The sequence below is a fragment of the Crotalus tigris genome, unplaced genomic scaffold, assembly GCF_016545835.1.
Source record: "Crotalus tigris isolate CLP2741 ecotype Arizona unplaced genomic scaffold, ASM1654583v1 scf7180000024419.1143555, whole genome shotgun sequence".
Lineage (NCBI taxonomy): Eukaryota > Metazoa > Chordata > Lepidosauria > Squamata > Viperidae > Crotalus > Crotalus tigris.
Window position 1 is genome coordinate 535,053 of NW_024100585.1, and position 22,563 is coordinate 557,615.

A 22,563-nucleotide genomic window follows, 5' to 3' on the forward strand; every position below is an offset into this window, starting at 1 on the left:
GCATCCATATTTTGTTACCCACAAATATCGGTGATTAGTTCACTCATGTGGGGACTTCCTTCCTTCCTTCCTTCCTTCCTTCCTTCCTTCCTTCCTTCCTTCCTTCCTTCCTTCCTTCCTTCCTCCCTTCCTTTCTTTCCTGCCATCCAACTGCAACTGACTTTTATAAATGCCCAATTTTGTTCTGCTTCCAAAATGGTACCTCTTGATATAACTTAAAATGTTCATCTACTTGTTTTAAGCATATTTTTAGAAAGCACAAATGGGCTGCAAATAAAGCAGTTCAATGTGAACTGGATTTCCAGTTGGTTACACTTTAAAAAATGTTATTGATCATCCGAATCAGACTAGATTCCTGTTTCCATTTACATGTTCAGATCCTTCCAGTATCTTAACAGCAGAACTGACTGCTTCCTCCTCAACATCACAGTAATGTGTAATTTATTATTCATCTTCTGGTGTGTGTGTTTTTTTAAAAAAGGCAGCCTATTAAACACCAAATGGCAATTAATGAGTTACAACTCCCAAGAGTTCCGTTTTTGCTTAAAGCACATATTTTTCTCCAGAATTCCTCCATGTAAATATTTATTTTAAATATAATCTCAACCAGATGGGAATTTTACTGTAATGTATTTGAAATCACAGTCTGAAAGATTTGCCTCTTGCACCAACACCCTTGCATAAGCTTGTTTTCAACTAGGAGTTGCATATTACATGCTGCATTTTTCACAGTATCACATTAAGCATTTGTGCTGTTAAATGTAAACTTTGACATGGTGCAGTGAAAGACATCTGGACTGGTGCCTAGTTTTATTCCCAACCTGAATCCCAGGGGGAACCTTCAGGAAACAATCAATTCATAAATCTAATCTCTAAAATAGGAGTAGTTTTTGTGCAGAGGAAGGAAAATATTAGACCCCTTCAGACATGTTGCCTCTCATCATATATTAGTTTTTATAGATTATCTACTGATTTGGAAAGTAACACAGATTCCTGTCACTAAGTGGCTTTAACCCAGTTTTGACCTGAACGCATCCTACCTCAACTCAAGATTCATGCATTCAAACTTTTTAAGCTTTGCCCATTTTTTAATGTGTGTTGCCCATGTGATGCACAAAATTTTAGCATTCAGTCATTTGTAGCTGCCATCTGTACTTGACGGTCATACCCTGCAAACATGCAAGCCACAGGCATATTATTGATAAAACTGGGAGAAACCTCCTCTGTAAGTTACCACTCATTCTCTGAGAAAAGTTAGACTGTGCATGCAACAATGAAATAAATAAGTAAACAAATAAAGGAATGCCAGGGTCAGTTGTAATGCTATCATAACCCCCCCCCCCAAAAAAAAAACAAAATTTCAAAACTCATGTTAATTGCTCACGTAGTGCAGGAAGTTTGCTTTTATGAATCTTGCCCAATGTCTTTGCTCACCCTGTTTTTATTTGTTGACACAGAATCTTTAAGACCAAATTCTAGCAGTCCAGAAGCCCCACTCATTCTTCCATAAGAGCTTAAAGAAACTATATTCCTGTTCAGGCATTTTAAACTTACAGCCATTTAGCAAAAATGAAGATCTTCTGTCCAGCACCATCTGCTGCACTTCCAAGTGAAACTATGCTGGGGTAATGCACTTATAGAACTGGCAGGTCTCTCTCATTTCAATAGGATGGGCTGGCTGGGCTGGGCTGGGCTGGGCAGACCTGCTTCAAGCCTCCATTCAAGGCTGAAGCTCACTGGGTGTATCGGGGAAAATTACAGTAGTCTTCAACTTACAGCCACAAGTGAGTCCAAAATTTATGTTGGTTAAGTGAGACATTTGTTTAGTGAGTTTTGCCCCATTTTATGACCTTTCTTGCCACCGTTGTTAAATGAATCATTGCAGTTGTCAAGTCAGTAACATGGTTGTTAAGCGAATCTGGCTTCCCCATTGACTTTGCTGGTCAGAAGTTTGCAGAAGCCGATGACCTGACCCTGGGACACTGCAGCCGTCATAAATATGAACCAGCGGCCAAATATCCAAATTTTGATCATGTGATCATGGCGGTATTGCAATGGTCTTAAGTGTGAAAAATGGTCATAACTCACTTTTTTAGTGCTGTTGTAACTTTGAACCGTCATTAAATGAACTGTTGTAAGTTGAGAACTACCTGTATTTTCAGGTTATCTAATATAGGTTGTTAGGATAAAATTATAGGGAACTCCTTAGACATAAATGACATAAAGCATAGCATAGCATAGCACAGCACAGCACTGCACAGCACAGCTCAGCATAGCATAGCATAATATAACATGCTTACTCCCAAAGGAGCTACTTCTGTCTCTCTTTTCAGATGACCAGCCCTACTGGCCCAAATGCACTAATACACCTTGTGGGATTTGTGAGGCTTTAATTATGATAATAGTCCTCTCTAGTCAGAGAGAATGAATCTGGAAACTGCAGCTGAAACTGAAATACAGTCACTTCTAAGCTTCACCTCTGACTAGGCTTGCCTTTAGAAGTTGTGAGTGCTCCATCATTGGAAGTTTTTAAGAAGAGATTGGACAACCACTTGTTGTACAAGGTCTCCTGCTTGATCAAGGGATTTGACTAGAGGACTCCAAGGTCCCCTCCAACTCTGTTATTCTCTTATATCTCTTCTGTGCAGCCCACAGCCCAGAATGCCACAGCAGTTCTTCCCTGAGAACACCGCTGTGTTCTCCTCCACCCAGTCCTCCCTCCCTACACACACCTTTTTCCAGTCCTTCTTCCAGGGATTGACTGTTCCTTTTCCCCCTTTGAGTGGCTAGGATCTGTAGTTTTGCTTCCTTGCAGTAATTCAAATTTCCTCCCCTTGAGACTACAGTACTTCTTTCTCCAAGTCCCTCAGTCTTTCCCTGTCCAGAGTTCAAGGGATGAGATTCTAGCCATTAGCCAATCAGGGAACACCAGCTAACTGGCCTATCAAAGATCGGCTGTTTGCAGTCGATCACAGAAGTTCTAAGCACGATGGACCTGAACAGCTCAGACAGAACAGACCAACAGCAGCTGTAAATTTTTGCATAATTTGCAAGATGAAAACACTACTGATAAAGCAGGGCTAACACAAAACACAACAAAACATAATATGACATTATATAGAAGATCATTATGTGAAGACCAGAAATCATAGTCTAAGTTCCGCATAATTATATGGAAAAATATGATAACAATGGCACTAAGTGCTCTGTACTGTATGTCTATCTTTGTGAAAAGTTGTTTTTCTGTACTTCAGACAAACTCGATAGAGCAATACATTTATATGGCACCATCATAAATCAATATTATATATTCATAATAAAGCATTTTAGTGAAAAATAATATGATTTGCAATAAAAAAACAAATCAAATAAATCTAACAAAATACATCCCACTCATAAAGGGTCTTGTTTACTCAGCTGCATTAAGGTCTTCAGATTATTGATTTGAAGTAAATACTAAGGCTGATACAATTTTAGAGAATGAATTAAATTACTTCTATTTTAAGTCAATAGTAGGAAAAAAGAAATAATGAGTTTCACCAATTACTTGTCAGATTTGTGTAATTTATCTTCACAAAGAAGAAAAGTTGATTGATATTTTGAACAATGTGCCAAAATATTGTAATAACAGCAACTATCTGTGAAATGGCAATTATTAAATAATAGAAAATAGTTGTTTAACTAGAAGCAATGAAATGAAATGAAATGAAATATCCTGTGATCAACCTCAATGCCTCATGATTGCATGAGTATGTCCATCATGTTATCTTGATAACAGATTGAAAGTGGTTTGCTACTACCTCATTCTGGTTTCTTTTTTACTTTTTGTCTATTTATTTATTTATTTATTTAGCATATGGTATACAATGTCAGGGAAATCTACAAATGCTAGACACAATGCAGTCCTGACAGCCTAAATTGCTAGTTCATTCTGTTCAGCACTTGTGTGCTCCTTGATACTCCGCAGGGGGCAAACTAGTTTATAATCAGCTGATTAGTGGCACTCGGGTTGCTGGCTATTCTGGGCTCCTCCACCAGTCTTGCCTTGCCTTGCCTCATCTTATGTTGCATTGCCTCGTGTTCAGCCAGGTCCAGTGCCACCTTCTACTCTCTGCACACACAAACAGCTAAGTTTTTTTCCACCAAAGTGCTACCAATTTATCTACTTGCAGTATTGTATGCTTTCAAACTACTGGGTGGGCAGGAGCTGGGGAGCAAGTGGCGGGAGCTCACCCCATCTTGTGGAGCTGACTTCAAACTGCTGGAGTGCAGACCATTTCTGGCTTGCTGTTCCAGTGTCATTAAGCTTCTGTGCTCATTAAATATTAACCAGATATTAAATATTAACCTTGTTTAGCTGTTTGAGAAAAGCCAAACAGGTTTATCTGTAGCTAAACAGAACATTGCTTTGTGCAGTTTTGAATATGTTTAGTCCACTGAAAATTTAACACATCAACTGAACAATCAGAGAAAAAATAGGAGAAAAAAGACTCAATAATGGAGGAATTTATTGATTATGAGCATGAGGACATAGATTTCTCCAAGATGATCTGTCTTTAATCTAGTTCTTCAGATAGTCCAATGGTATACCTATTGCTATTATTTGAAAGCAATTCGGAAATAAACCTCCATTTGGTTATCAATGGCAGACACTCACAGATACAGAACCTTTATTATACACATTAGAAAACTACAACATTACATTTCTTTTTGACATAATCGCTATTCAAATTGAGGCGTTTGCCATAACATCTTACAAGGTTTAAAATTCCTTTTTTTAAAAAAATGTTTTATTGATTTTTAACATATACCTTAATATTTGGTAAACATCGTGCTGTCTGGGTTAGTGTTTAAAAAACAACCAATAACAATTTCTATAATTCTATAGTCCATATAACAGCTTTACTTGATTTCCTCTTCTTCCAATAATATTCTATTTTGCCAACCTTAAATTAATACAGTTCTTATTTAAATAAACAATTAAATATAAACAGTTTCCTCATGTTTCTGCAAATAATAACCACATCAATATAAAGCTTCTTTTCATTAATCATCTTAATTGCCTTGTCATAACTCCTGTTTATATTCTTATTTAAATTTGTTTTCCCCACAATATTCAAAACATTCTTACTGGTTAAGATTTTCTAAAAATTAGTTACACTTAAGTATTTAAGTCTTTTTTTCTCATGCAAGCCATCTCATTTTTACATTTCTCATATCTTAAAGAAAAATAAGACAGAGAGAAAAAAGACAAACAGAGAAAACATTTCTTTTATATAAACCATCCCAACATTTTTATATTTCTCATGTCAAAAAACCAGACACAAAAGAAAAACGAAAGAAGATATACTATATTACTTGAGGGGTTCATCTCTCTTAAACTAATCTTCATTTATATTCAAACCAGTGTTTAATTTCTTCTGCAAAAAAATATCCTGCCTGGGAATAAAGCCACCCCGTAACAGCATTGTGAAGCGCATTGTCATCATCAAAGCAGTGTGATGCAAGCCACTGTTTCATGTGCCTGAAGAAGTGGTAGTCGTTCAGCACCAAATCTGGGCTATGGTGGGGTGATCAAAAATATCAACAGAAGTGCTTCAAAAGTTCTTGGGTGCATCTAAAGGTGTGTGGCTGAGCATTATTGTGAACCAACACCACACCAGAAGTCAGCATGCCCTGACACTTGTTATGGATGGCTCATCTGAGTTTTCATAGTGTTTCACAGCAGATTTCTGAATTGATGATCGAACCTCGCTCCATGAACTTCACTAGTAATACTCCTTTGGCATCCCAGAATACTGTTGCCATAACCTTTCTGGGAGACAATGTTTGCCAAGCTTTTGGAGGTTTCTTTGGTGAGTGCATATGATGCTACACCATTGATTGCTGTTTGCTTTTGGGGTTCACATACAACACCCAGGTCTCATCGCCTGTCACAATTCTGTTAAGAAATTGTTCTCCTTCCTCAACATAATACATGAGAAAGTTCAAAGCAGAACCCATTCGGTGTGTTTTGTGCTCCTCAGAAAGGAGTTTTGGTACCCAATGAGCACAGAACTTGTGGATTCCCAAATTTTCTGTAACTACCTCATACAAAACAGTTCAAGAAATTTGGGGAAAGTGTAAAGAAAGTACAGATATCATGAACCGATGGACTTCACAGACTTTTTTGTAAATTTTCTGCACAAGTTCATCACTGACTACAGATGGATGGCCACTTCTTGGCTCATCATGCACATCAGTTTGTTCATCTTTAAACATGCAACACCACTGACGTATGACACCTTAACTCATCATGTTTGGTCTGTAAACATTACACTGTTCACAATGAATTGTAGCTGCTGAAAGTTTTTTCGCACATAGGAATCGTGTTACTGCACACACTTCACATTTGGTAGGATTTTCTATGGCAAGTTCATTTTCAACTGATCTAGCGGATGAGTCAACTGCAACACAACCTTCTCCTTCCACTCCTCACTGCCTTCTGAACTACTGCACACAGCACCATAGGACAGGCATCACTATTCCCACTATTTATCACACATGCTGAAATGGAAGTTTATTTCTAAATTACCCTCGTAATTGAGTTCATCCATCTTGCTCTTGGTTGTCCTCTTCTTGTGTATCCTTCTACTTTTCCCAACATTAGAGTCTTCTCCAGAGGGCCAGGTCTTTGCATAATATATCCAAATTATAATAATTTGTGTCTCATGAGAGAACTTTAGGTTGATTTCATTGATGAGCTATTTGTTTTCTTGGCTGTCTATGGTATTCTAAGGAGTTTTCTCCAACACCAAGAGTCAATAATCTTTCTATCCTGCTTCTTCAAAATCCAACTTTAACTTTAGTAGTGTGACATGGAATAACATTGTCTGCAATATTTGGATCTTTGTAGGTATAGATTTACCAGTGCATCTGAAAATCATTTCCAGGGCCTTCATGGTTACTCTATCAAATGCTAGTCTGCAGCATATTTCTTGACTTCTTGTTCCTTTACTATTGATGCTTCATCCTAAAAGGCAGAAGCTGTCTACCATGTGAACATCTTTATTATCAAACTGTGGCGATCATGATTTCTAAATGGATGGAATAGTTTGGAATCATCATTGTCTGTGGCTGTCCTTGTTACTCTTTGTGTTCCTTCAAAAGCTCAGGAAAGCACCAGTGTGAAGAAGACAGATTTACTGAATGTAAGGTCTATAAGAGATTCAAGATATCTGCCTCTATTCATTGCTGACAATTAATGTTGGTTGGAAGGGGGAACCATGGCAACATAATTTTGTATAAATATATACAAATGTGTATATACAGGGACAGGGACACATTGGGAGCCTATCCTGTCATTGCAAGTTCATTGGTCTTTTTCATGAATGTGAGCAAATATAGGTTTGGATTCATAGGTGTCAACAGGATTTTCAGGAATACTACTGTGTTTGTTTCTTTTCTTTTTCCCCTCAGTTAATTCAATACAGTTGCACCTGGGTTCCCCAATGCACCCATGGATATGTCTCTTGCAGCCTCCATAGCTCTGCCATTTTTATTACCTTTAATTTAAAAAAAAATAAATAAAAAGCAGAAAGATGATATGGAGAAAACAGAGCACCATTTTCAAATGTAATCTTTATTATTAAGAATGCTTCATAGCCCCCTTTATATGCATATGTTTGTTTGTTTATCAAATGTATAAAGAAATAACATGAACTCATTCTTAGGAAATAAAAATAATAGGGGCTGCAGCCAAGTGCTTTGTTTGAAAATCTTCCTGTCTAGTCAATGGATGTCTTGTGCTTGCTGCCCATAACATTGTATGCTCTTCAATTTCCCATTTTCCCCACCAATCTCCAAAATTTGGGAGCCCTGCAATAGTTGAGCCATTGGCAAAGTGCTTATGTAACTCTTGAAAACAGAAAATGCTGTGTCAATAACATACAGCAACACCATTTTATACCTTTCTGAAGAAAATCTTTCCTGCTTTCCAACTGAACTTCTCTTTGGCCCAGGATTGGGCCATAGCTTTTTTAATTGATTTCTTCAGTTATAATTCTAAATAAAATAAAGTATTGCTCCTGTTTCTAGTCCAGTGTGGACTTTTTAAAAAATATGTTAGTGTCTCACTTTACCTCAAGATTTAACTGTTTGAACTTTGTCCTATATTATCCTCCAAAGACAGAAAAGATTGGAAAAAGAAGTTTGAAAAATAAATGATTTATAGCATGCATAGCCAGCACATGGCAAAAGGTCAAAGGCAATAAAACAAACAAACAAGAAAATAAACAGAGTGTCTTGGACAGAGGGCAACAACTGCAGTGTGTACATTCAGAGATAGCATACACACAAACAAATGCACGCAAGCAACTGAATGTGCTGAGTACATAGGAATGTATTTTCCACCTTTCTTATTTTTAATCATATGGGTAATCAGGGAAAAATAAGGCAAGAATATACTTGAAGCCATGTAAGCCATTTCTGTGTGTGTTGCTGAAAATATATGGCCACTGTCGCTTGGCAGCAGCCAGTCCCCCGGGGTGCAGAATCACCAAGGTAGGGAAAGAGAAGCCCAGCTCTTTGTCCCTCAGCCTCTACTGAAAAAGCAGCTGCCCTGGAGGGAAGCAGAGCTATTCCATCATCACTGCTTGTGCAGCAGCCATTTTTGACCTCCCACAGCTGACCTCAAATGGCAGCAATTCCAACACCCTGCAGAGCCAAGTGAGAGAAAAAAAAACAGTCATGCTGACCCCTGATGAGAACTCTCCTGACCTAAGCCTTCCCACAGCTGTCACTGGGCTGCTGCCATTTTATTCCCTTTTCTGATTATCCTAAGTGTTTCCCTTCCCCATTTCTTTTTTTTATATATACCTGGCTCATGTGTTTTAGATTGAAAGTATGAGGAAATGGGACTAACATAACTGATCAGGGTTTACAAAGTGCAGGGATAGAATTAGGTAGACATAAAACAAGGGCTTCATTTATTTGAGTTCTCCATTTGTCCATGCTGACTGAAAAATAAACTCCTTTGAATTCAGTAAACTCTTTTTCTGAATATATTTCATAAGATGGGAGGATTATTATCACTGTAATACTCCATTGCTGACTATTGATAGTTGCTCTCAGACTCAAGTTGATCTTGACTCCTAACTGTGTACATACAGGAACCAGTCCCTTTAAAAAGGGGTGTGGTTCCTTCAGCCAGTGGTTCAAAATTCTTCCAGGATGGTGGCACCAGAAGGAAGAGGTAAAGAAAAAGAGTTTAAGAACTGAACTGAAGTGGAAATCAGAAGAAAGAACCAAAAGAAGAAAGCCTGAAGAAAAAGGAAAATGCTAAAGATTAAGAAAAACAGAGAAGAGCAGCAAAATAGTTGAAGGATTAAAGAAAGAAAGGGTGTGTGTGTCAAGAAATCCTGCACCTAGTAGTGCACTAAGAAATAAATGAGAAGTAAAGAGCGTGGTTGGCCAAGCTATCTGAAGGAGCTTTGAGTGCTGGTGAACCAGACCAATCAAGAAGCTCATGAAAGAATAGTGGCCCAGGACATTGCAAGTGGCCCAACTTAGTAGAGAAGGTCAGGAATTACCATCAATAGTGTCATTAGGAAAGGTCTTGACTCCTGGGACACTGGTGTGTTGGGAGGCCCAGGGTAGTCACAGATTTAAGAGGCTGGGGAGCTACAAATAGCCAAATTCAAACCCCAAAGATGGCCTCAGAAAACAAGAATTACTTGGCTATCCAGAAAGATCATTACTAACAGTAACAATTTTGAAAGCCTGTCAAAGTCATCTCCCATTGAGAACCAGAGGAAAGTAGTTGGCAAAGTCATGGAATAGAACAAAGACATGTGATGATAAGATAGACCTGACAAATTTGAATAGAATTTTGTACAGATAATTTAGGTTGAACGAAAGTAAAGACTAAGGGAATAATGTTAGAGAACTATAGAAAAAAAAATCTTACACCCCAACGTACAAAAACGAGTATGTAAAATTTAGAGATAAAGATACAGGATAGGAGAAATATGCATTGGGTAGAAAAATAATAAACCAACAAAAAGATGCCTAATGGAGATTAGTGATATGTAATGAGAAACATCTTACAACTTGGGTTTTCAAAGATAAAATCATTCATTATATATATGGCATCTTTGTCCAGAGCTGTTTGGTTGGGTTTTTTTTTTTAGAAAGAATCATTTGATTATTGATTCCATTTTTTTTAAAGTAGCAACCTGGATGCACATGCAATATATTGATTTTTATTTCATTTAAATTAAAAAGGCAGTCTGCATTCATAAAGTTTTCTTTGAAGCATTGAGTTTAGACAATTAAAATTATTGAAATTTTCTGAGTTCTAGTATTTGTCCTATCCTCTAATGATGTAGAATCTTTTTTTGATTGAAATTAATTTTGTTTTAGAAATCACAAGCCAACTACCTATTTTTTTATGTATGAATTTCAAAACAGTGAGATTTTCTTTCCCTTCCTTCAAGCTTTTAAGGAAGCTAAACCCTTTGGGGGAAAGCATGGCTTTGATTAAATCATGGAGCATTGCCTAGTGTCTGTTTATTGTTTTCCTCAGAGTGATGCATTGATTCCTTGAAAACCTGCTGAAATAAATTTGAATAAAATATTCTTATCTGCTTTTATTTAGACATATATTACTTATTCATTTTACCTTAACCTTTTCATTAGTGGTAATTACTAGTTCCTTCCCTCTACTGGTAAAAAAGAGACATGCATAACAGATACATACCCTGAGCCACCCAATCAATAGCCTCTTTATCTTTGACATTATCATGATTGAAGTGATTGGTATCATATAGCTAGATAAAACACCTATTAACCAGACCAGAGACCAGTTAAAGCATTGGTGCTTATTAATTATAATCATTCCTATTGCTGCTTCTCAAATGTCTTTTACAAATTTTGTCATCGTTACTTTTCATCAGTTATTTCATTTCTGCTTTTAACAGCAATTTGAATTATACACTTTAACGGCTGATTATACCTATTTCCACATCACTAGGATCTTGGTCTGCCAAATTTCTGTATGTTAAATTAATAATTCTGTTCATAAGTGGAAGCTCAATAAAATCAACAGGCAGGTGCCCTTCAACATTGAAAGATAGAAATTTAAGAAGAGGAAAAATATCAAAAGTATTAGAATATTTTAGCATCTGAAATTCAGGGCCAGTCTAACATCACCAGGCAAAACAAACCAGACAGAAAATGATGGAAAGTGACAATAATAATGGAATATAGACAGATATGTGTTGAGTGACAGTAGTGTTGAATCTCCTTGACCAAAATATGCATTGTGATGTATGTGATACCTTCTTTACACTGCTGATGTTGTAGGCAAGCAAATAAGGGATGGAGCTTTCACTATGATGTCACAATGAACCTTTTGTCATTTGGCTTAAAACTCTGGTTGCTATGGATGTTCATGATTTATCCTCAACTTATATGCATTAAAATTTTGATTTAGCAAACTTCAGTGCAACAGACATTTCATGGAATATACTTAATTTTCAGTGAAATTTATATAATTTGTATAAAGCTGTCCTTACAGAAATAACACAATTTTCATTCTTTATGTGTGTTACCTATTTTGCATACTGGCATCTTTGCATGATGGATGTCATTTATGTGATGATGGCGCCACGCAACTAATGTAAAATGTCACAAATGATGTCATTTTTGCAATTTGTAATATATCATTATGTAAACAGGGACAATCACTGAAATTATGGATTTTCCCATTTGTTGTAAGTTGAAAAATTACAGAATCCTTCCTCCCAGTTCCTTTATTAAAACAAGCTTTTATTCTGGATTGCATTATAATAACCCTGTTAAGGACTCTATAGAAATGTTTACTATATATGCAATATACAGGTGCAGTATAAATCTTAGCCCCAACTTCACTTTATGCCTAACTACTTTTAAAGATCAATTAAATATTCTTTCAACCTTGCCTCCACTGTGGAACACTCTCATACCAGTGCAAAGAAAGCTCTTACAAAGTAAGAGGAATAGCAGGAATAGCAAGGCTTGAGTAGATACATTTGCCTTGTCCATTTGAGAAATACTTATATTGCAGGAAATATTGAAGAACAGAACAATGCACATTGGATGCACACTTACAAAAACATATTTATGATCAAAATATCTGATGTCAGTGGTCATATATGAGTACTTGAAAAAGTTTATAAAAAGAATTACTTCAAATATAATAGTCTATTTAATATATTTCAGTCTCTAGTCTATCTCCTGCATTTCCTGTAGCTATGGATATTTGATCTAGTGGTTAAGAAACCAGACTAGAAAGCAAAAAACGATGAGTTCAAATCCCACCTTGGTCATGAAAGCCAGCTGAGACACCTTGGGCCAGTCACTCTCTCCCAGCCCAACTCACCTCACAGGATTGTTATTGTGGGGAAAATGTATGGAGGAAGGAGGATTAGATGTGTTCATTGCCTTGAGTTATTTGTAAACATAATAAAGATAGTAGAGATAGAGATAGAGATGGAGATAGAGATATAGATAGAGATGATAGATAAAGAATTTGGGACTTAATAGGCTGAACATAGAAATTTGTACATGTTCTAATGATGCACAATTGGAAAAAGGGCCCAGCTGGGCACCTTTAAAAGGTTTTGCTATTGGCTTTCCTTCAAATAGTTTGAGTGCTGTAGGTTTATAATAGCCAGTTTAAGAATGGCAAATGAATTTCTCTGCATTTTCAGCAATGTACCCCCCTTGGCTTTCCTACTCCTGGCAGAATGGACTACCCCCACATATTTGAAACAGGAAACTTAATCTTGTGATTATCTATGCTCTTGGACCTTTGCCATAATTTTAGTAGACCTGCATTCCAATATATGTGATGATTCTTGAACCAAGCACAGAAGTGAAATGGATTGGCAGAAGATGCAAATAGGAAAGGTGCATGAACCAACAGGCAGTTTCTGAAATGGAAGGAAAAGGTTTAGTAACGGAAGATGCAGGGGTGAGAATGAGGCTCAGCACAAGGGATGACAGTTTGAGGTCTTAAGTTCTGTTTCTTTCTTCTGGGTCCCCACATACTAATTTCATCTCTTGCCTTATTGCTGTGACTTGATAGTTCCAACTATTATCACCTATCTCTTAGGGGGAACGCCTTTATCCAGCACACTCTCCTCTAACCCTGAGCAGGCATGTCAAACTCGCAACATCATGTGACGTCGCGTGACCTATCGCAACTTTTCCCCCATTGCCAGCAATGGGGTGGGTGCAGTTTCGGCCCACGGGACGGCAGTTTTACATGCCTGCCTAAAGTATGAAAGGAGCTATCCATCTTACTGACAAATCAAAGTGAAAATGAAATGATGAAAATGAAATAAATTTAATAGTCCAGTTCTTGATCCTATAAAACTGAAGCATATGAACAGACAAATCAGTCCCTCTGTTTTTGGAGATAAATCTGACAAGGTATGAACACTGTCACCATTACTTCACTTTAAGTAGTCAAGCATGCAAGGTATTCAGCTGTGAAGGAGTTAAAAATAAAAAGCTGCTTTAATTACAGACTCATGTTAAAAGAACAATATACAGGAGAAGATAACTTTCTAGCAAACTCTTTCCACCTTAAAGGCAACTAGGATGTGAGGAGGTGCCAATTTGCATAAAACACAGAAGAAGTGGAAGGCAACTACCTTTAGCCCCAAAGAGCGTAAAATAGCAAAACACATTGCAGGTTCCACCTTTGGTGTTTATATCATGATCATTTGCTCCCCTTCCTTGCTCTACCCGTGGACATCTGTGCAAGAACTGAACGTGTATGAAGACAATAATCACTATCCTAAATATAAGGCCCAGGAAAAACAGAATTTGATGCAGTTCTTGTTTATTTTCTTTTATTTCTGAGAATAAATGATCTTGGTGTTAAATTGGTATCTTGGAAAAATCCTTCTTTCTAAAAATTCAAGCTTAAATCTAAGGCTAAGGAGAGCTGATGAATCCCACTAGCTTCCAGTTTCTTCTCCAACAATTTCTGCTTGAGTTTAAAAAAAGATAAATTGCCTTCCTCTCTAGCAGAAAGGAAGAAGTGGGATGCAAGAGAATCTGCCTTTTGAGTATGTGGCAAAACCCACATGCTTCTCTTTGAGATGAAGAAGATACATATGAGGAGCTGACAAGCAGGCTTCAAGAGTGAACGTGAGGGCAGGAATTGTCTACCCCCCCTTCCCAGGTGTGGAAGAATTTAAGAAGGGGAAAAAGAATGAATTAAGAGCATCACTTATTTTTTTTAATAAACTATGTAATACAGAGAAATAACTTGCCAATTCCCAATACTTTTTATCTCAATGTGATTTCCCCCAAATACCATTCTCTGCTTCCCACAAATGCTCCAGGGACTTTGGTTAGCTGGGACAACAAGCACTGGGACCAATGCTGTGCAAGATATCAGAATCAGAATAGAGCTGGAAGGGATCTTGGAGGTCTTCTAGTCCAGCCCCCTGCTCAGAAAGGAGACCCTATATCATTTCAGACAAGTGGCTATCCAGTCTCTTCTTAAAAACCTTGAGGGATGAAGCACCCACAACATCTGAAGGCAAGCTGTCCTGCTGGCTAATTGTCCTCACTATTAGGAAGTTTCTCCTTAATTTCAGGTTGCTTCTCTCCTTGATTAGTTTCCATCCGTTGTTTCTTGTCTTGCCTTCTGGTGCTTTGGAAAATAAATTGATCCCCTCCACCTTGTGGCAGCCTCTCAAATACTGCTATCATGTCCCCCCTTGTCCTTCTTTTCTCTAGACTGGCCATTCCCAAATCCTGCAACCATTCGTCATATGTTTTAATCTCCAGGACTCTAATAGTAATAATAGTAAAGTAAAGTTGGAAGGGACCTTGGAGGTCATCTAGTCCAACCCCCTGCTCGGGCAGGAAACCCTTACACCATTTCGGACAAATGGCTGTCCAGTCTCTTCTTAAAAACTTCCAGTGTTGGAGCATTTACTGCTTCTGGAGGCAAGCTGTTCCACTGATTAATTGTTCTCACTGTCAGGAAGTTTCTCCTTAGTTCTAGGTTGCTTCTCTCCTTGATTAGTTTCCACCCGTTGCTTCTTGTTCTGCCTTCAGGTGCTTTGGAAAATAGCTTGATTCCCTCTTCTTTATGGCAGCCCTGAGATATTGGAATACTGCTATCATGTCCCCCCTTGTCCTTCTCTTCGTTAAACTAGATATACCCAATTCTAGCAACCGTTCCTTATATGTTTTAGCCTCCAGTCCCCTAATCATCTTTGTTGCTCTTCTCTGTACTCTTTCTAGAGTCTCAACATCTTTTTTACATCGTGGTGACCAAAACTGGATGCAGTATTCCAAGTGTGGCCTTACCAAGGCATTGAAGAGTGGTATTAATACTTCGTGTGATCTTGATTCTATCACTCTGTTAATGCAGCCTAGTACTGTGTTGGCCTTTTTGGCAGCTGCCGCACACTGCTGGCTCATATTTAACTGATTGTCTACTAGGACTCCGAGGTCCTCTCACAGTTACTACTATTGAGCATGGTGCCACCTATGCTGTACTTGTGCATTTGGTTTTTCTTGCCTAAATGTAGAACCTTGCTTTTTTCACCATTGAATTTCATTTTGTTAGTTAGTGCCCAGTGTTCAAGTCTGTCCAGATCCTTCTGTATCTGAAGCCTGTCTTCTGGAGTGTGGCTATTCCTGCCAGCTTGGTGTCATCTGCAAATTTGATGAGTTCCCCATCTATCCCTTCATCCAAATCGTTGATGAAGATGTTGAAGAGTACTGGGCCCAGAACAGAGCCCTGGGGCACCCCACTACACACTTCCCTCCATATAGATGCAGTTCCATTGAGGACCACTCGCTGAGTACGGCCGTCAGCCAGCTACGGATCCATCTGGTGGTGGTTCTGTCTACCCCACATTTTTCTATCTTGTCAAGTAGTAGGTTGGTGATCTACTTTATCAAATGCCTTACTGAAGTCCAAGTAAATTATGTCCACAGCATTCCTCTGATCCACTAATTTTGTCACTTGGTCAAAGAATGCAATAAGATTTGTCTGGCATGATCTATTTTTGACAAACCCATGTTGGCTTTTAGTAATGACTTTGTTTGCCTCTAGGTGGTCGTTGATTCGTTGTTTGATTATCTTTTCCAGGATCTTCCCAGGTATTGAGGTCAGGCTGATAGGTCTGTAATTTCCTGGATCCATTTTTTTTCCTTTTTTGAGGATGGGAACTACATCAGCTCTTTTCCAGTCCTCTGGTAGTTCCCCTGTGTTCCAGGATCTTTGAAAAATATAGTTCAGTGGATCCGATATCACATCTGCCAGTTCCTTGAGAACTCTGGGGTGTAATCCATCTGGTCCTGGCGATTTGAACTCATCTAGGCTGGACAGGTGCTCTCTAACCATTTTCTTGCCTATCTTAACTTGTGTTTCTGTTTTGTTTTTTATGGCACTATTTTTGATAGGTTGGTCTGTTTTTTCCCTTTGTGTAAAGACAGATGCAAAAATGAGTTAAATAGTTCTGCTTTCTCCCTGTTGCTTGTCACCTTCTTGCCACTTCCACCCACTAATGGACCAATCATTTCCTTCACTTTTTTCTTGTTTTTTACATGTTGAAAGAAGCTTTTTTTGTTATTTTTGACTTTGGTCGCAAGCCTTAGTTCATTTTGAGCCTTGGCTTTCTTCACTTGATCTTTGCAGGCTCGGGCTATTTGCTGATATTCTGACTTAGTTATGTTCCCCTCTTTCCACTTTCTGTACTTGTCCTTTTTATCTTTCAATTTGTCAGAGAGTTCTTTATGCAGCCATGCTGGGTTTTTTTGAGAGCTGTTGTTTTTCCTCTTTGTTGCTATTGTGCTAGACTGTGCTTTTATTATCTCATTTTTCAAAATTTCCCAAGCTTCTTGAGTTGTTTTCCCCTTGAGGATTCTCATCCATGGAATCCTTCCCAAGCCCTCTCTAAGTTTATCGAAATTAGCTCTCTTGAAGTCCAAGACTCTAGTTTGACTGTGTTCTATTGGTTGTGCTTCTATAATGTTGACTTCTAATATTGCATGATCACTTCCTCCCAGGGTTCCTATGGCTTCAACACCGTCTATCATTTCATCTCTGTTAGTGAGAATTAGATCCAAAATGGCTAATCCCCGAGTTCCCTTCTCTACTTTTTGGGAGACAAAGTTGTCTGCTAGGTTTGCCAGGAACCTGTTTGATCTTCCACTTGGTGCGGAGTTTGTCTCCCAGGTGATGTCAGGGTAGTTAAAGTCCCCCATTACTATTGTGGTGTGCTTCCTACATACCTTAGTTAGCTGACTAGCAAAAAGTTCATCTATTTCCTCTGTTTGGTTGGGTGGTCTGTAGTATACACCTATGGCAATGTCATTCCCCCCCCTTTTTATATTGACCCAAATGCATTCAAGAGAGTTTTTATCATTGTTGTACTCTATTTCTGTGGAGATGTAGTTATTTCTTATATAGAGAGCAACTCCACCTCCTCTTTTATTTGGTCTGTTTCTTTTAAATAATTTAAATCCCTCTAGCTGTGTGTTCCATGTGTGAGTTTCATCCCACCATGTTTCCGTAAGGGCAACAATATCGTATCTGCCCTCGTTAACCTGAATTTCTAGTTCACCCTGTTTGCTGTTCATACTCTGTGCATTGGTGTATAAACATTTGAGTCCTTTGTGGGTGGCCCTGTGTTTCCTTTCTACATAACCTGTGTGGTGCCTGAGTTCCCCTATTGTCTTACCACCTATTTGGTTAGTGCACTTTATGTGGCACTCGCTATTAGAGGCTTCATTTTGATTGGTAGCAAGGTTGGTATTCTTGTCCACACACACATCTATGCTACATGCACTGATAGCCCTATAGTTTTTAAATTGCCGGGGACAGGGTTGTTCCGTATCAATTAACTCCCTGTCCCCGCTGTTTAGTTTAAATTTCCCTCCAGAAAATCTGTGAATTTAATTATCTAAGCTGCTCTTCTTTGCACTTTTTCCAACGTCTCAACATCTTTTTTGTAACGTGCTGATCAAAACTGGATGCAGTATTCCAGGTGGTATATTGGTACATCCCCTGTCATCTGTCAGCTTGTCAAGGGAGAGCTTTGTGGGGCATTTTAGAGGGGTACACTATACATATCACATACTTTCGTTGCTTGGTAGAAAAGTGGTATGTTTCCCTGAACCACTCCATGACAGCTCCTGGATTTTGTCCATCATTACAATGATTTTTTAAAAAGTTTCTGGCTTGCTGTTGTTATTTTGTTCCTCTTTCTAAAATACAATTTCCCCCTCTTCATTAGAAACATGGCCTCTCTTGGGTATATTTTCCTGTCTGAAATTGTATACAAATCTTGCATTATTCTTTCTAATCTAATCAGAGAATTGGAATCAAAATATTTTCTGTCAAAAAATGATAAAATCAGTCCAAATTGCCACCGACATACTTGCAAGCAGAAACAAATTGTAATCTGAGATTTGATAGCTACTTTGATTGATTTTGGCATACAGTACAGATTTTGACATGTGCAAAAGTTCTTGTTGCTTCAGCTGGAACAACGGTCAGATTCACAGAATAACTTCAAACTTCAAAGGCAAACATAGTTTATGAACATTTGAATGTGTTTTGGTAGCAATGTGAATGTTTGTGTCAACTGAGAACATTCATATCTTCAGGATAGAATCCCTGGTGTCTAGAAATGATATTTTGCATTTAATGGAAACACCTACACATTTGTGGTAAGCAACATGAAATGTAGGCTCATTAGAACTATAAGGGCCACAAAAACTGTAGTGGCAGATAATACAAATAAAAAGAAATAGTTTCAAAACAGAAGATCAACTAAGGAGAATAACATCTTTGTACATCTCCAATGTGGGAACTCACAATGTCTGATAATTCTGGGATTTTATCTAATATGCATGGAAGACACCAAGTGAGGAAAGCTGATATACGTGTCTTAGTAGTCAAGCAGTTATTCACATTTTGTCTGAAAAGATGACATTGGGCAACTATAGCTACTTTATTCATCAGAAGTTTTTTTAAAAGTAATTTTGAAAAAGGAGAAAGTTGCAGAAACCAGATGTCTCTGACGTGCTAAAAACTTTTAGATCACGGGTGTCAAACTCGCCACATCACGTGATGTGTCGCAATGTATCGCGACTCTTTTTGCATTTCTGGCAATGGTGTGGGCGTGGCTTCAGTAAGATGAAACCGGACCGCAGGCCGGCAGTTTGACACCCCTGTATAGATCATCTTAAAAACAAGGTGATGGCTGTTCCCATCTTCTTGAATAGTCTTTGTAATACTAAATGGATGTGACAGAAGCTGCAGTTTAGCTGAGCATTTAATTCAATAATGGGCAACCATGTTAACATGGGGTTTCACTTCTTCCTTTGACCCTACAAGATTGCCTAAGACGACAGAACTGGTATTGTTATTAAGTCAACAAAGCTGATATTTCTCAATTTTTCCTACCTGCATTTTCAGTCTTAAATATGACAATTTGGAACCTTTTAAGAACAGTCAGTTCTTTGGAGAGATAGCAAAATTTCAGTGATCAGCCAAAAGCATCAAAACAGGGGATACCTCTGTGTAATCACTGGCAAAAGTGAAGGGGGAAAAAACTATTAACAATCAAAAAGGTAAATCAAGTAGAGACCAAAGTACCTTCTGGTAGAAAAGAAGGATGCCATTATCCTAAATAAATAACCAAATAAATGGAATGTCTTTTTCCCCTTAGATTGTTCTTCAGCAGTAAGAAGTATTTGACCTCAAACTACTGAATTCACAGTATAGCTTTATTCTAAAACATTACTTCAACTGCACTAGAATATTGCTTTATGATTTCAGTGCATTAAAGGAGAGACAGCTATTGTTAAAAGCTTGATTTCCCCTTTTTTTTCTTGCTTTATTGCAAAAGCTCTGCTATAGGTTGATATTTACAAAAGACTCTTGTTGCTGAGTAGCACAAAACAAAACACTGTTTCTGCCAATGCACTTAGCAAGAATTAGAGACAGTTCAACGGGAAGAAAGGAAAATGGAATAAAATCTAAACAGTATTTTTGCTTTTGAAAAAAAAAAACAAATAATACATTGTCACTGCTTAAGTTGTATAACCAAATGGAAACATGTTCTGCATTTATTTAACTGCAGAAAGTGGAAAAAAAGGCTGTGATGTGTTAGCAGATTTGCTGCCTTTAAATTGTATCCCAAATTTGGTTCAAAGTTTGCATGATCTTAATATTGTGTCAAGCTAATAGGTCAAAAACATTGCTTACTCTACTTTCCTAAGCATTCTCCTTCTTCGGTAGAAGTAATCTTAGAAGGATACAGCTTGGAAAATAGTCCCAGTTTAAAGAAAAGTGGGAAGCATTTTGTAAACTCTTAGGTTCAACAATTGTAGGAGCAACAGAGACGACCTTTCAAACTGCTAGTAGCACCGTGAAGACACTATTGCATTGCTGATTGCAACATCTTGATAGTACAATGCCAGATGGATGTCTGTATAATAAGGTAATGTTGACAGACACTTCTTCATTTATTTTATTCAAAGCAATAGGCATGTATTTCTCAATCTCTCGTGGGCTCTTCCTTGGAACCTCTGGACTTCCTCAAATTTTTTCAGGACTATCAATGTTTTGGCAATTCTTTGTTCAAACTAGGAGAAAAACCATAAATCCAACCTTCCCCAATCTATCTTCTCTCACTTTTTACTAATCTCTTCCCAATTCTCTTTAACTGGACTTGATCAACATTTTAGACAGACTTTTTGCAGCTAGATGTTTTTCCCACCGTGAAGAAATGTGCTATAACTACAGAAAGATAACTTTACCCAGCTCTCTTCTCCTTTTTTCCTCTATTTTCATAACTGAAATCTTTCAGGAGAACCGCTGAAAGTTTGAAGCTTTTTACCTTACAGGTAGTTCTTGGTTAAAGATAGTAATTGGGACCAGGAACTCCATTGCTAATTAGGTGTATCTCATACAGCTGTGAGATGCAACTTCATGTGGTTGCAATTTACAACCTCCATCTGGTTTCCCCATTGGCTTTGCTTGTCAGAAGTCAGTAGTGAAGGTCGCAAATTGTCTTCATGTGACCATCGGATGTTGAGACCATTGTAATTGCAAGCCAGTTGCCAAGTGCAAAGATCATGTTCTCTTGACCACATGGACTCTTTGACAGCTTTGAAGATCATCCATAAATTTTCTCCTTCAGCAGCATTGTACCTTCAAGTAATCGCTGAATAAATGACTTCCTGTATTTATTTCACTTTGCCTATCCCAAAGAGAAACCTCTTGAGTCATTTAAAACCAGACTCACCTCACAGACTGCAATCATCATATGAGTAAGAGGCGTCACCATGTGAGTAAGAGGTCCTCCACAATGTTGCGGTTAAGCCCCATGGAAGTTGCTAGATTTCAGAGGAGCTGAACCAAACTTCTCTAATTCATTGCCTTCTCAGATTTTGGAAGCAAAGCCATCCTTGAACATTGTAGCAGCCTGATTCAGTTATATTTCATACTGGAAGTGCCAGCCAGGTTCACATGATCAATTGATCCAAAATCAGACACAGGAGCAGTATTCAAAGATCCACCTTTCAAGCCTCTGAGTATCATGGCTCTAGGAGAATTATGGCTTTAAGAAACTAAGAAGCATGCTGAACTTTCCTAGCCAAACAGTACTAGCAAAGCAGTTATGGATATGAGTTCATCTTGGGTCCCCTCCAAATATTGGAGAATCGATCAACACTAATTTTCAAAGACCAGAAATCTACACAGAGGCTGCAAAAGTAATATACTCTTCCACCTGTTCTTAATCCAGAAATGCTGTCTATATTTCTTTATCTGCCCAAATGAAGTTATCCCTGTGCAAAATTTGATAATTTTTTTTTTTACCAACATGGACATGAATGCTATATATTGTAATTTTTCCCACTTTTGCTATATCAGGAAGCCTCTAAAAAACCTATCCTTCTGTATAGTAGCATGAGTCTCTGGTTTCCTTTATTGGCTTCTTCTTCTATAGCTTAAGGTGAATTCCTTCTTCAAATCTCCTCTTTTCCAACTGCCACTTTTTGAACTTCTGCTTCAACTTTCTCCCATTGAATCGAATGTGCTCCTCCGGGTATCCCTGGCCTTTCTTTCATTGAACAGAATGTGCCAAATTCTCAAGTTATTATTGCCTCTTATTTGGCTATTTTGCTTAGTAGCTTCATTTTTTCTTGGTATAAAGTCCTTCCTCAGGCCTTAGATCCTAACCTTAAGCCATTCCAAATCTCCAAGTGATTTTAAACTCTCCAGGATCTGCCAGTAGTCGTTTCACTGTTTGTTTTTATAACATGTGATTTATTTCAGTAAGTATTTGGCAGGTAAGAGGAAAAGTGAGGAAGCCTGAACTTCCCTTCAACAGCTTTAGAGAATTTCTGTATCTATTGTGAAAATTGGTCCCGCTCACACTTTTTTCCCCCTTTCTCAAATAATGCTGTAGACTAGAGCAATCAACTTCAAAGAAGCTCACTTTTGTGCATTCACTTTTGTTGATAGGTGCAGCTAGGCAACATGTTAGA

General features: G+C 38.0%; 1 protein-coding gene across 3 annotated transcripts in view; it reads right to left on the reverse strand.

The window, feature by feature from the left end:
- Window positions 1-22,464, reverse strand: part of LOX (lysyl oxidase) — a 59,058-nt gene extending 36,594 nt beyond the window's left edge. For 2 of the 3 annotated variants that reach the window (XM_039329835.1, XM_039329837.1), the window contains exon 1: window positions 20,910-22,464. The gene's annotated coding sequence lies outside the window, so the exon portion shown is untranslated. The remainder of the gene's footprint in view (window positions 1-20,909) is intronic. The other variant, XM_039329833.1, reaches the window with a different exon arrangement.
- Between the last annotated feature and the right edge of the window lie 99 nt (window positions 22,465-22,563).